This window comes from Suncus etruscus, chromosome 13 (assembly GCF_024139225.1).
Source record: "Suncus etruscus isolate mSunEtr1 chromosome 13, mSunEtr1.pri.cur, whole genome shotgun sequence".
Lineage (NCBI taxonomy): Eukaryota > Metazoa > Chordata > Mammalia > Eulipotyphla > Soricidae > Suncus > Suncus etruscus.
The window spans coordinates 49,351,099-49,363,221 of record NC_064860.1 but is presented as its reverse complement, the minus strand read 5'-3'; the positions used below and the strand labels follow the sequence as shown (position 1 = coordinate 49,363,221).

At 33.7% G+C, this 12,123-nt stretch overlaps 1 non-coding gene across 1 annotated transcript; it reads left to right on the top strand.

The window, feature by feature from the left end:
- Positions 1-5,964: 5,964 nt before the first annotated feature.
- On the top strand, positions 5,965-6,071 carry LOC126026680 (U6 spliceosomal RNA). Its single transcript, XR_007501903.1, has one exon. It is a non-coding gene; the product is annotated as a U6 spliceosomal RNA (small nuclear RNA).
- Positions 6,072-12,123: the final 6,052 nt, after the last annotated feature.

Genomic DNA, 12,123 nt, shown 5'->3' with positions numbered 1-12,123 from the left:
TAAATTTAAAAAAAAGAAATTAAAAAAAAGATTTATTTTTAAAGAAAGCAGATTGTCTGTAGAATTATATATTGAAATAAACAGTTTTCAGTCTGTCTAAAGGTAACTGGATCAATATTTTTATCTTTGTACCCAAACAAGAAATTTAAATCAATATGATATAAGAACATGTTGCATGAAATCTAACAAAATAAAAGAAATGAGTTGTATTCAGAGTCCCAAATATCAATTAAAGGAGAGCAAATCAAAATAAGTAGAAGAAAGCAAAGAGCAAAAACTGGGGGAGGAGCAATAGCACAGAGATCAGGCGTTTGCCATGGGGTCCCAGAACGGATCCAGGTTTGATACCTGGCATACCATATGGCTCCCTGTGCCTGCCAGGAGGTAATTGAGTGCAGAGCCAGGAGTAACCCTGAACGTTGCCAGATATAGTCCCCCCAAAAAACAAACAAACAAACAACAACAAAGAACCAAAGAAACAAAAAATGAACTAAATAATAAAATTACAGAGATAATTAACAAAGGCATAAGTAATTAATAGTAAATTAAAATTAGGAATTCTTTTTGCACAAATCCATGAAAGTAAACTCAAAGGGAAAAACCTAACTTCCCCACTGCTCATTGTGGGATGAAAATGCAAAATATTACATTTTTTTTGTCCTAACAATGTTTGTTTGTTACTTCTGGCAAACTCTCAAGCCTACAGATTCCCTAATATTTCAGTGTAAGCGCAGGTGTGTAGGTCATCAGGAGGGTTTCCCATGCCCACAGCAAATCTTGCTGATTTCCTGAATTCCTGGCAACTTGACTACAGAACCACATGGAGCAAAAGGAATAGCCAATAGATTACTTTGGAAGCATTATGTGCATTATGTGCATGCAAGCAGACCATTCCTCATCTATTTCAAATAACTTAGTGTATCAAAATGCAATGTTCATCACTGACAGTTGAAAAGATTTGCACTATACATGTGTGGTTAAATGCAATTGTTTTTAACTGATTAAGTAATTAATTACTGATTAACTACAAATGCATACCCTATCATTCTCCAATGTTACCTATCTTATTTAAGACATTGGCAGTAAGGCTATACAGAACAAAGCAATAAAGGTCTCCAAGTTTTCATTTGCTATTATTTCATTTTTTATACTTTTATACATGGGGTTCATATAAAATATATGAATTTTTATTACTTTTATTTTTCTATAATTTCCTGTATGCTGATATGATTTCTCTAAGAAAAATTTAAATTGTAATAGGCTGTGACTTAAGTGGTAAATCTTATCACTTTCATGATTTAGTTCCTGAATTCAATACCCAACACTATGTGCCCTCTGACAAGTAGCTGTGGCCCTGAATCCTCCATCCATCCTGTCCATTCTCAAGTACCCAAGCAATAGCAAGTATCCAACAATGATAATAAAAGTAGTATATAACATATACTGTTTGTGATTTATTTTTCTATCTACTTATTCTTAGTTAAGAAAATCTTTATTTTCATTGGGATCTATAAATATTGAGCCATCTGTTAGTGTTTTTTATTTTCTTCTTTTCTCCTTTCTATATTCATTTTCTCCAAAGTTTTAAAATAATGTAAATAATATCAATAGTAAGAGGTAATTTTTCTGGTATTAAGTAATGTAAAACTAAAAATCATCGTTTCCATGAAGCTTGCATATCAATAGAAATAATTGCACAATTAATTGCATGAAACCCTACTTTATTACCAAGTAAATTATGTCCTTTATGGGAATAATAGTAGTGTTCTAAGAAATTAAGTAACATGAAAGAGGAGAGAACTGTTTCATGAGTTAATTCATTAATAAATTGATATATAGTATGTTATGAGAGCTATAGGATACTTGGAAACTACTAAAGAAAATAAGGAGAATCATAAAAAAAATTAACATTATTAGTTGATTGGTCTATTTTCCCCTTTCTTATTGTGACTCAGGAATGTAAGATTTCCTCTTTCCCTACTTTCTTTTTCTTTTCTTTTAGTTTTTGTCCCACACCTGTTGACGCTCAGGGGTTTGAGTGTCAGAAATCGCTCCTGGGTATGGGGGACCATATGGGACGCCAGGGGATCAAACCGTGGTCCATCCTGGGTCAGCCATCGCTCCTCCCCCCACTAATTATTAAAAAAAAACATTATTGATAGTAAATCAAAAAATTAGAGAATTTTAGGTTAGGGAAAATTAAATGTGGATGACATGAGAACTAAACAAGTTAGGAGAGACAATATAGGAAATTGATTTTTATGTAAAAAACTTTAGTTTGCGGCAGACCTAGCAACCAGGATATCACCTTTCTTTTGAAACTGCTAACTGGGATAGCTCTGCGGGGAGGGGCTGGACGACTAGACAAAGGCCCCCTGTACTAAACCCTACGGCAGGGATATGGGATCCCCAGGTCAGGCCTTCACAGCAAGGCTGGGCAGCAGGGTCCCTGGGGCTGTGGGGGAAGGGGCTTAGTAAACTCCTTCCAAGTGCATAAACTGGGCTGTGCAGTTTACCTTATTGCACTGGGGTCCTTTCTCATCAGTCCTCATTTCCCAAAATGCGCTGGTGATAATGCTTATGATTTTAGATTGTTCTTAGGAAAGGAAATGGAAATGTTCAAAGTCCACATGATAATACCCAGTGTGCTTAACTCCTCACAAAGCAGAAAATTCTCCCCACCGAAGCCGGATGTCAACCAGCCCCCAAAGTGAAAAGATAGATTCTTTATATGATAAGGAACTGTCACTCAGCTGCTATTGATTCGCTCTCGGTGGCCCTTCTTCCTTCACCTCACTCTACCATGGCCTTTTGCTTCCTAACAGATCCTGCTTGAGGGTACTCCCTGATATGTGACTGCTGGGAACCATCTTCCCTAGACCAACTCACAGGTTGAAGCTAGATTCTGGATCTTACCTCTTCCCTGCCTATTTCAAAAGACAAAAAAATCCCAAAAACATAAGAATCTCCTCTGGATATCTCTTTAGTTACATTCCATTAATAAGCATAACCGTGACCAAATATCTTCTCATGTAGCGGCAATTTCTCCCATCCTCAGGACCTGTTTAGTATAGAATTCTAGTAGACAAGTCTAGTCTTTGTCTGGAGGCCATGTAAGAAAAAGGTTATGAGGATTGTTGGTCTTCATAACTTCGACCTCCATATGCACCAGTAATACCTTTTGTCATTCTTCCTTTTTTGCATGGGCACATTAAAATGGGAAAAGATTACATATGTGAACAAGTTCTTATCTAATAGAAATGGGAACAAAAACTGCAGTAGGACCGTACACCCTGAACACCTGGCATAGTGACTAGGCTTAGACTTCAGCTGAGCGGACATTGACCCTTCATCCCTGAACCTTGGGCAACATGTGCAGAAACAAACATGGTTTCCTACACCATCACCAGGAATAAGAACTCTTAACAAGGAAGGTTCCACTACCGCCATGGCTCATAACTGTCATAAGTGCTCATAAGTGTCATGGTGTCATAAGATGTTACTTTTTACACCAGGACAACCTAGGAACGGCAACAGTCTGTTTTTAGGGCATTGTCTGCATTGCTATCTAATGGTGAGATGAAACCAGAAGACGTTATATACCATGCAGACTTCAACATAAGGACCTGTACAGAAACCAGAACCTATAACTACAGAAATCTGATAGCAACAACTGTGATGGTGATGAAGTGTTCCTGGAACCACAGAGAATGTCTAAGGGGTCGGACAACCTAGTAGCCTGGAGCCTGGAGTTGTCTTATGCCATAATACTTTGGGGGTGAGGTCTCCCTGGTTTTAGGCCAAAGGTTTCTCCTTGGAATTTCTCCCATATTTTGCTGTGCCTGTGCAAACAACAACAGCCACACACATCTTTTTTTTTTCTAGTCCATCTACTATCTTTAAAAAAATGGGCTGGAAAGATAGTATGGAGGAAAGGCATTTGCCTTACATGCAGTAGGTCATTGGTTCGAATCCAGGCATCCCATATGGTCCCCCAAGCCTGCCAGGAGCGATTTCTGACATAGAGCAAGAGTATCCCCTGAGTGCTGCCGGGTGTGACCCAAAAACAAAAACAAACAAACAAAAAGGAGCATACTAAAGCTTCTGCTATTGTATTAATGACTTTATTGGTGATAATTGTCACGAATATAACTAATGAACTCTCCTTTTCTTTTTCCAATTCTCTTTATATTTTATTTTTTATTTCTTTTTTTAGATCCTATTTTCTTTATATTTTTGATACCTTTGCTTCCTCTCATCCTGAAACAAATGCATTATAATCAGTTATGTCAACTATGATACTTTTCTTTAATAATTGTATTAAATAAAAATATTTTGTTTTTATTTTAAGAATATTTAAAATATTTATTGCTAATTTATTATAATCTTGTTTTGGGTAATTACAAATATGTATCAACAAAGTCAACAATAAAGAAACAATCATTCTGTTTGAAGGTGAAAAATATAAAAGATATCTATGGGCGAGTCTCAGATAATGATAACCAAAGAGGGCAGCACTGAGCAACGGGATGCCTTTCTTTCTGAGGATTATTTTTTTTTTTTTTGTAAAATACATTTTTTACTGTATAAAGAAAAACTAAGTGGAAGAGAGGTTGAGACAATGGTCAAGACCATATATCAGTTAGTATTAGTGAAGATAAGAAGAAAGGAATAGATTTAAGAGAATGACACCACGTAAAAATTGACAAGACTCCATTAAAAACTTAATTGGAAGAATAGCTTATAATAGAAGCATCAAGAGAGTTTTCTTCAATGCAGAATTGATCAACCCAGTTTTATGTTTCAGATAAGGAACACTGGAGGAAGTTACCTTGGTTAGTTGTAATTTTTTTCCAGCTGGTACTAATCAGGAAAACCTTGAATGAATTTCATAGTAATTCACCATGACTTATGACATGGTATGACATGAGTTATTGTACACGTATATTTTTCTTTCATCTTTCTTTACATTCATTGACAGTTTGCAAGTAATTTTGTATTTTAAAAAATGGTTTTGATTAAGTTAGAGTTGGTAATAAATAAACATGATAGAAGAACAAAGTTGGAGAACTGATGTTATCTGACTTCAAATCTTCCTATAAAGCTCAGTAATCAAGGCAGTGTGGTATTGGCAACAGAATAGACAAGTATATACATGAAGAGTCTAGAAATAGACCCCCATAAATACAACTAACTGATCTTTGTCAATGAACCAAAGGCAACATAATGGAACAACGATAGTCTCTTCCACTAGCAGTGATGTAACAATTGAATATTCACATGCAAAAAAAATATATAATTTAGATAGAGATATTATATTTTGCATCACATTATTTAATATATGCCACAGTATCTAATACAGAAATAAAACTATAATCATCTTCAGGTTTTACATAAAAAACCTAGAAGATCTAAATATAATGATACTGTGTTAGTAAGGTTGATGATATAATCCACAAGGTTAAAAATCAAGACAGCACTAAACCTAAAATTTGAAAAAAAAAGACATGATTAAAATTAAATTTTGCAGTAAAAAGAAATTTCAGAGCACTCAGAAAATATTTGCAAAAATGCATATGAAGGATTACTATAGCTAAAATATGCAAATGGTGTTAAAATTTATCAAAATACTTTTAGACATTTCATCAAATAATATATGCAAATTAAATGATGTAATTCAGGAAATGAAAATTGAATACAACTATCTACACTACATGTTTATTAGACTACTCATAATTTGGAATACTGGAAACATTTGGTATAAGATCTTAAGATTATTAGAGCAAGATGACAGTATACTTAGATGTAGCTGAAGAGAACAGGAAGAAACACAGAAAATAGGTGAGGGTATATGAATATTCTGTGGAATAGTAGATATATGTCATTGTACATTTAATATGTGTACATGACCAAAAGCAAATCTTTATATAAACTACTTACTTTTTATGATTAAGATATAGTAATGTGCTCGCTTTGGCAGCTCATATACTAAACTTGGAACGATACAGAGAAGATTAGCATGGCCCCTGCGCAAGGATGACACACAAATTCGTGAAGCATTCCATATTAAAATCTATGATGGTCAGTTAAAGCCTTGAAAGATAGAAGGAAAGTGTTACTCGATGTAAGTCATTTGGATTTCCTAATTGACTCTATAAAGATGACGAATAGAATTCTTTAACTAGTTCTAATAGGTCACTTTGTAATTTGAACAATTTATAACAAGTTACCACTTGTACAAGGATACCATTTGTTACAATGATACACTTTTGCAATAACTAAGATATAGAGTAGCTAAAATTCCAGATGTTTGTATGTCAGAAAAATAACTTCACAGAGCAGGATCACACATACACATACACACACACACACACACACACACACACACACACACACAAGATTTGCAGGTGTTACAAGAAAAATTACTAGGTATCCTGAGATTATGAGATTTATATCTCATAGGGGAAGGGGTAGTTATAATTACAAGCTTTCAAAGTTTATAATCTTTATTTCCTTTTAAAAAGAGTTATATTTTGTTGGAATAAACAGTAAAAAATCTTTTGCATGCACCGGACCTTTAAAAATAGTTCATTTTAAAGCAGTTGCTATCATTTTAGAGACATGGGAAAATAATACCAGCCTAATATTTGGCCAAGTTTCAAAATATATGTCAGTTGTAGGAAGGATATATTTGTGACTGGAACAACATTGTACAAGGTCATTTGTTCTCAACAATTCTTATTACTTAAGTTGATTGTATTTATTCATTCTGTTGATGATTTTCTTGTCTATTACAACAAAGTGCTATATAGAATCTTGAATCCCTAACTTGTTCGGGGGAATAATTTGCTTATTTAAGAAGTTGATAATGCCTGAAGAATCTCAGAATCACATTCTACTTCACAGGATCACATTGGTTTCTAGAGGTGAATAAATTAAAGTGGATTTAAATAGATTTAACAATATAGAGCTTTAAATCACAACATTCTTCCAACAGGGAGCATATTTCTCATGTGTCTTTATTTCTAGGCACTTCTTTTATTGAAAAAAATTCTTTAATCTTTCTCTTCTCTATGATGTTTTCAATCAGATACATTTTTTGGTTTATAAAACAGATGAGTACATGTCACCAAAAATTTGAATTTGGGGTTAAAAGATCCATTTAGAAAATAACAGATATGGGCCCGGAGAGATAGCTCAGCAGCGTTTGCCTTGCAAGCAGCCAATCCAGGACCAAAGGTGGTTGGTTCGAATCCCGGTGTCACATATGGTCCCCCGTGCCTGCCAGGAGCTATTTCTGAGCAGACAACCAGGAGTAACCCCTGAGCACTGCCGGGTGTGGCCCAAAAACCAAATAAATAAATAAATAACAGATGCATCAATTCTGTTGATATCTAAGAAAACTCTTAGCTTATTTCTTTCTTAATAGTTAATATGAACCTCAGTTTCAGTTAACCCATCAGCCCACAAAATGTTTCTTTAGTGTTCAAAGAATTCATATAATGGGATTGCAGTGAGTAAGGTATTTTCCTTGTATGAGACCAACCTTATTCAGTTTCCATCAATAGATACAGTGCATTGAGCACTGCCAGTAATGATCCCTAAATGCAAAACCAAAAGTAAGCTCTAGGCACAGTCACATGTGACCTTACACTAGAAGAAAAAAAATTAATTCTGATTCTAATGTACACATTGTACATATATGCATACAGTTAAATGTTGACTCTTTCACTCTTACTTCAGTGAACCATATTTAAATAATATTCAACATTTCTTATTGAGTTTTATTATTATTCAAAAAAGTAAATAAAAATAACTGAAATCACATTCTGTTTATTTAAATAATGAACAATATATAAGCAAATCAATTAACATCGTATATTTATAAAATTTAATAACTAAATTCCATGCCTTTATCATATATCAAAGGGAACTGCCTCCTATAGTCTGGTGCCTCCCCCCAAAATCAACTTATAGCTCTACAATATGAAAATGATTTATCGTATATTATTAACAGGAATAAGCTGCTCAGTTTCACTTTTTAATCCTCATAGCTTGATATGTATTTGATGTTTTTCAACGTGCTCCAACAATAAAGTCTTTAAATGATGTCATTTGCTTATAAATCCAACAAGAAAAGCTAAAAGTTGACTCTCAGCATTTTCTTTGCCTTCTTCATTTTGTGGTTGATTCTGACCTACATAAATTCCCTGAAATGAGTCAGGTTACTTCCAAATAGCTTAGCATTCCAAGCACTTCATATAGCCTGCACAATACTTGTTCTTTGCTTAATTCTACTGCCAATGTGCTTTCCTATAAAAATGAGCCATGATTTTTTTTTGCCAGTAATAATATATGTGCTACAAAGGTAATATTGCAAATTTAATCAGTTCCCATAAAGAAACCAAACTATTTTATCTTGCCTAGTAGTATGTCTCTAAAGAAATATCTTTACGGAAATTGCATGGAGAGAGTCTTTTTAAGGACTAATTGTATGTGCAGAGTCACACATCATAGCCAGCAAAAGAATGAAGCAGTTTTCAGTTTCATTCACCTACTTAGTGTGTCTACCCAGGTCAACCATAATGAAAAAATATCTCCCCAGAACACAACCACAGCTTCATTTTCCTTGTCTTTCTGTAACAGAAACTCCAAGTTGACACAGATGGTAATAATAAGGAGGCAAATCCTGAAAGCTGCCAACTGCGTCATCCTAAACTCTTTCAACACACCTCATCTGAAACGATAACTATAATTCCTGTCCTATGTTGTACTCTGCTGCAGTGCACACATCTTTTAAAAATATTAAGGAAACCATTCAGAGAGCATTATTGGAAAATAAGAGAGGGCAAATATTCTGGTCAAACAAATAATGAGTTTTAATACTTCCCAGCAGTTACCTAAAATCCCAGCTGAATTTTAGAGTTTAAGAAGTAAATTGGGAGAAAGGGCTTGATGTCAGGGAGGGGGATGGACTTGGGTGAAAACTACTTTGGAATTAATAAATCCATGCAATGCTGTCTCCTGCCAAATTATCTGAAACACTTGACCATCTATAAATTCATGGCAGCATTTGTGAAAAGGCCCAATATTGGAAGTGAAAATATTTTAGGGGATATAGGTATGTAGATTATGCAACCAGACAAAGAATTTTTACAGAAAAAAAAATTTTGAAGGACTTAAAGTTTAATTGACAGGGCAGAAGATGTGGTTCAAAACACTATAGCATATGCTTTATTTAGCAAATGTGTCAAGGCTTCTTACAAATCAAATAATATATACTTAATATATTTTATAGCTCAGCATATATACTTTAAATTAAAAAAATTTAAAGTAAAATTTTGTTTTTTTTCTTGCTCACTCCTCATCTTGGGAATAGCCCTCACTCTTATTCTAGCTTTTGATTTAATTGGTCTCTTTAGGATTGAATTTTTTTCTGTTCTCTGAAATATAGAGGAAGCTCAAAACTAACTGGCCAGATAAGCTATGTAATAAATAACTTTGTAAATGAGTAACACTCCAGGTGATTCAAATTTAAGCTTAATGAACATCTTTAGGTAAACACAAGAAAGACTGTCAGGGAAGATGGTCAAGAAAATATAATTAGATCCAAGATACAATAAGAGAGGTCAAGTACATGCTTTGATTTTGTTTATAGATTTTTTGTTATTATTATTTATTACTTTATTATTGATTGGTTTATATAAGCACCATTGTTACAAAAATTGTTCATTGTTATGTTTCAGTCATACAATGTCCATGATCCTTTTAGCTACTTTAGTTGTGACTCTGGTTGGAATCTGGTGCCTTATATGGTCTCCCAAGTACTCCAAGAGTGGTCCCTATGAGCAGAACCAGGAGTAAGCCCTGAGCAAGACCAGGTGTGGGCTCCCAAAATAAATAATAACAAAGAATGGAATGAAGAAAAGTATCATTTATTAGCAAGAATAATATTTGTTATGCAGATTTAAATCTGGTGCCTGGTCCATTCAAAATTTATTGTTACTTAGTGCAATCTTCTGAGTTCTAAAAAGGACATAACATAAAAGTGAGAAATTGTCTTTACAAGCATAAATGTTCTTTATATAAAATAGCAAGCACTATATCAAGTCTTTACCTTTCAAAATAGTAAACTGAAAATAACCCTCTTGCTAAAAGGCATATTTTGGGATTGCTTGTTCTTTCATCTTCAACTTAATTTCTTAAAAGCTGAGAACTGTTTTGATTAGGGTAGAGAAATGAAGATATCTAAACACTAGGAGAGAGAATGACTTAATGTTGGCTTGAATATATAATAGAATGGCCAGAAATAGAGGACTGTCACATTTTAGGTGAAAATGTGACACTAACTTTGAACAATATGAATTCTCTAACATTCTACTGCAGTAAAAAGATCTACAATTGCAATAAAAAGCTGGATTGCATCATATCTAAATGAGAACAGTGATGAACAAAATAGATTCCAATGACATATTGATTTAGTTCATAGAAAACTCTGTTGGGCTTGTGATAAGTGATTTGTACTCTTGAGGTCATAGAGAAAACTTGAATATTGCCACAATTTCCTTTTATCTGAATTAATTTTAAACTTGTTATGCTTTGGGATATTTAATTAATAAGAAATTTTATAATACATTTGGAATGCATTATATTTATATTGTATTCTGTGTAATTATATTATTTAATTATAATATACTTTTTAAATTAATGAAAATTTTATTATCCTAATTTGTTTGACAAATTGGTCCAAGAATTCAACTTCAGAGTGATAAAGACCAAACGCATTAATTGCATGCTCATTATTTAACTCAGAGATTCAAAAAACAAAAGGGAAAAGCATAGAAATATGTACACTTTTAAGTAACTTTTAATGTTTTCCTTAAGTGGAGAAAAATAAATGAAAGAATAAGCTAAGCATTAAAGAAGGAATCAACTTAACTTTCTATTCTGGATTGAATAATGCATTGAATTCTACAATACATTGAAATGTAAGTGTAAAATAATCTATGTGTCCATTAGTGTATATTCGGAAAAGGGTCTACTAATATATATGTTTACAATCAGACACAGTATAAGTGTCTAATATACTATATAAGTATATATAAATATTTAATTTCTATATAAATAAATCAGATATTTAAAATGATCAAATCCATTTGCAACATGTATAGAACTCCACATATCTCTGAGACTTGAACTCATTTAAGTATTTGGGAAGAAAGAGATTTGGCCTTTTTCATTGAGTGAGATATATACCCCATAATTTTGTCAAAAGTGCCTATTATATAACTGGGAAAATGAATAGACATTATGCTCATCCTGAATTGTTTTCATTTATGCTTCACTGTTATTTTTTTAAATATATGCATATAATTGGTTGAGTAGTTTTAAGTTTGGAAAGTGTCATATACTCCATGATGACATACACTGTGCAACCAGAAATTTTATTTAGAACCAGTGAAAAATGTATTTATATTACAGTGTACAATTTGCTTTAGGCCATTCTAATTCTAGTCCAAACTTCCACAATAATCCCAACTCCAAAAGTTTACTTCTATGTTTTTTCTCCTTTGTAATCAGCTACTGAAGTTAAAGAAAAAGTTGTTGACAACTTTTGCTTTAGGATTTTGATGACTAGGTATTTATAACCAATCTGAAAAATAGAATAAGTTTAAGAGAAAAAGTTTTAAAAAAATAACTGTAAAGGGCAGAAAGTTAGCAAAGCAACAACTGTGCCTTGCACAGTCAGTCATGGTTTGATTCCTGCTACCCCGTTTAGTATCCTCGCACTGCCAGGAGTGATCCCTGAGCACAGAACCAGGAGTAAACAAAACACATCCGGATGTGGTGAAAACAACAACGACATAAAAATTGTATGAAAAAGGAGTGAAAAAATCAAACATGTTGCATAAATGGCCTTTTCTGGGTAAGGGGTCACATCTCGTGACGCTCAGGGGTTACTCCTAGCTATGCACTCAGAAATCGCTCCTGGCTTGGGGGACCATATGGGACGCTGGGGGATTGTATTGCAGTCTGCCCTAGGCTAACGAGGGCAAGGCAGATGTCTAACCTCTTGTCCCATCACTCTGACCCCAATAGCCTTTTTTAATTATTATCACACTC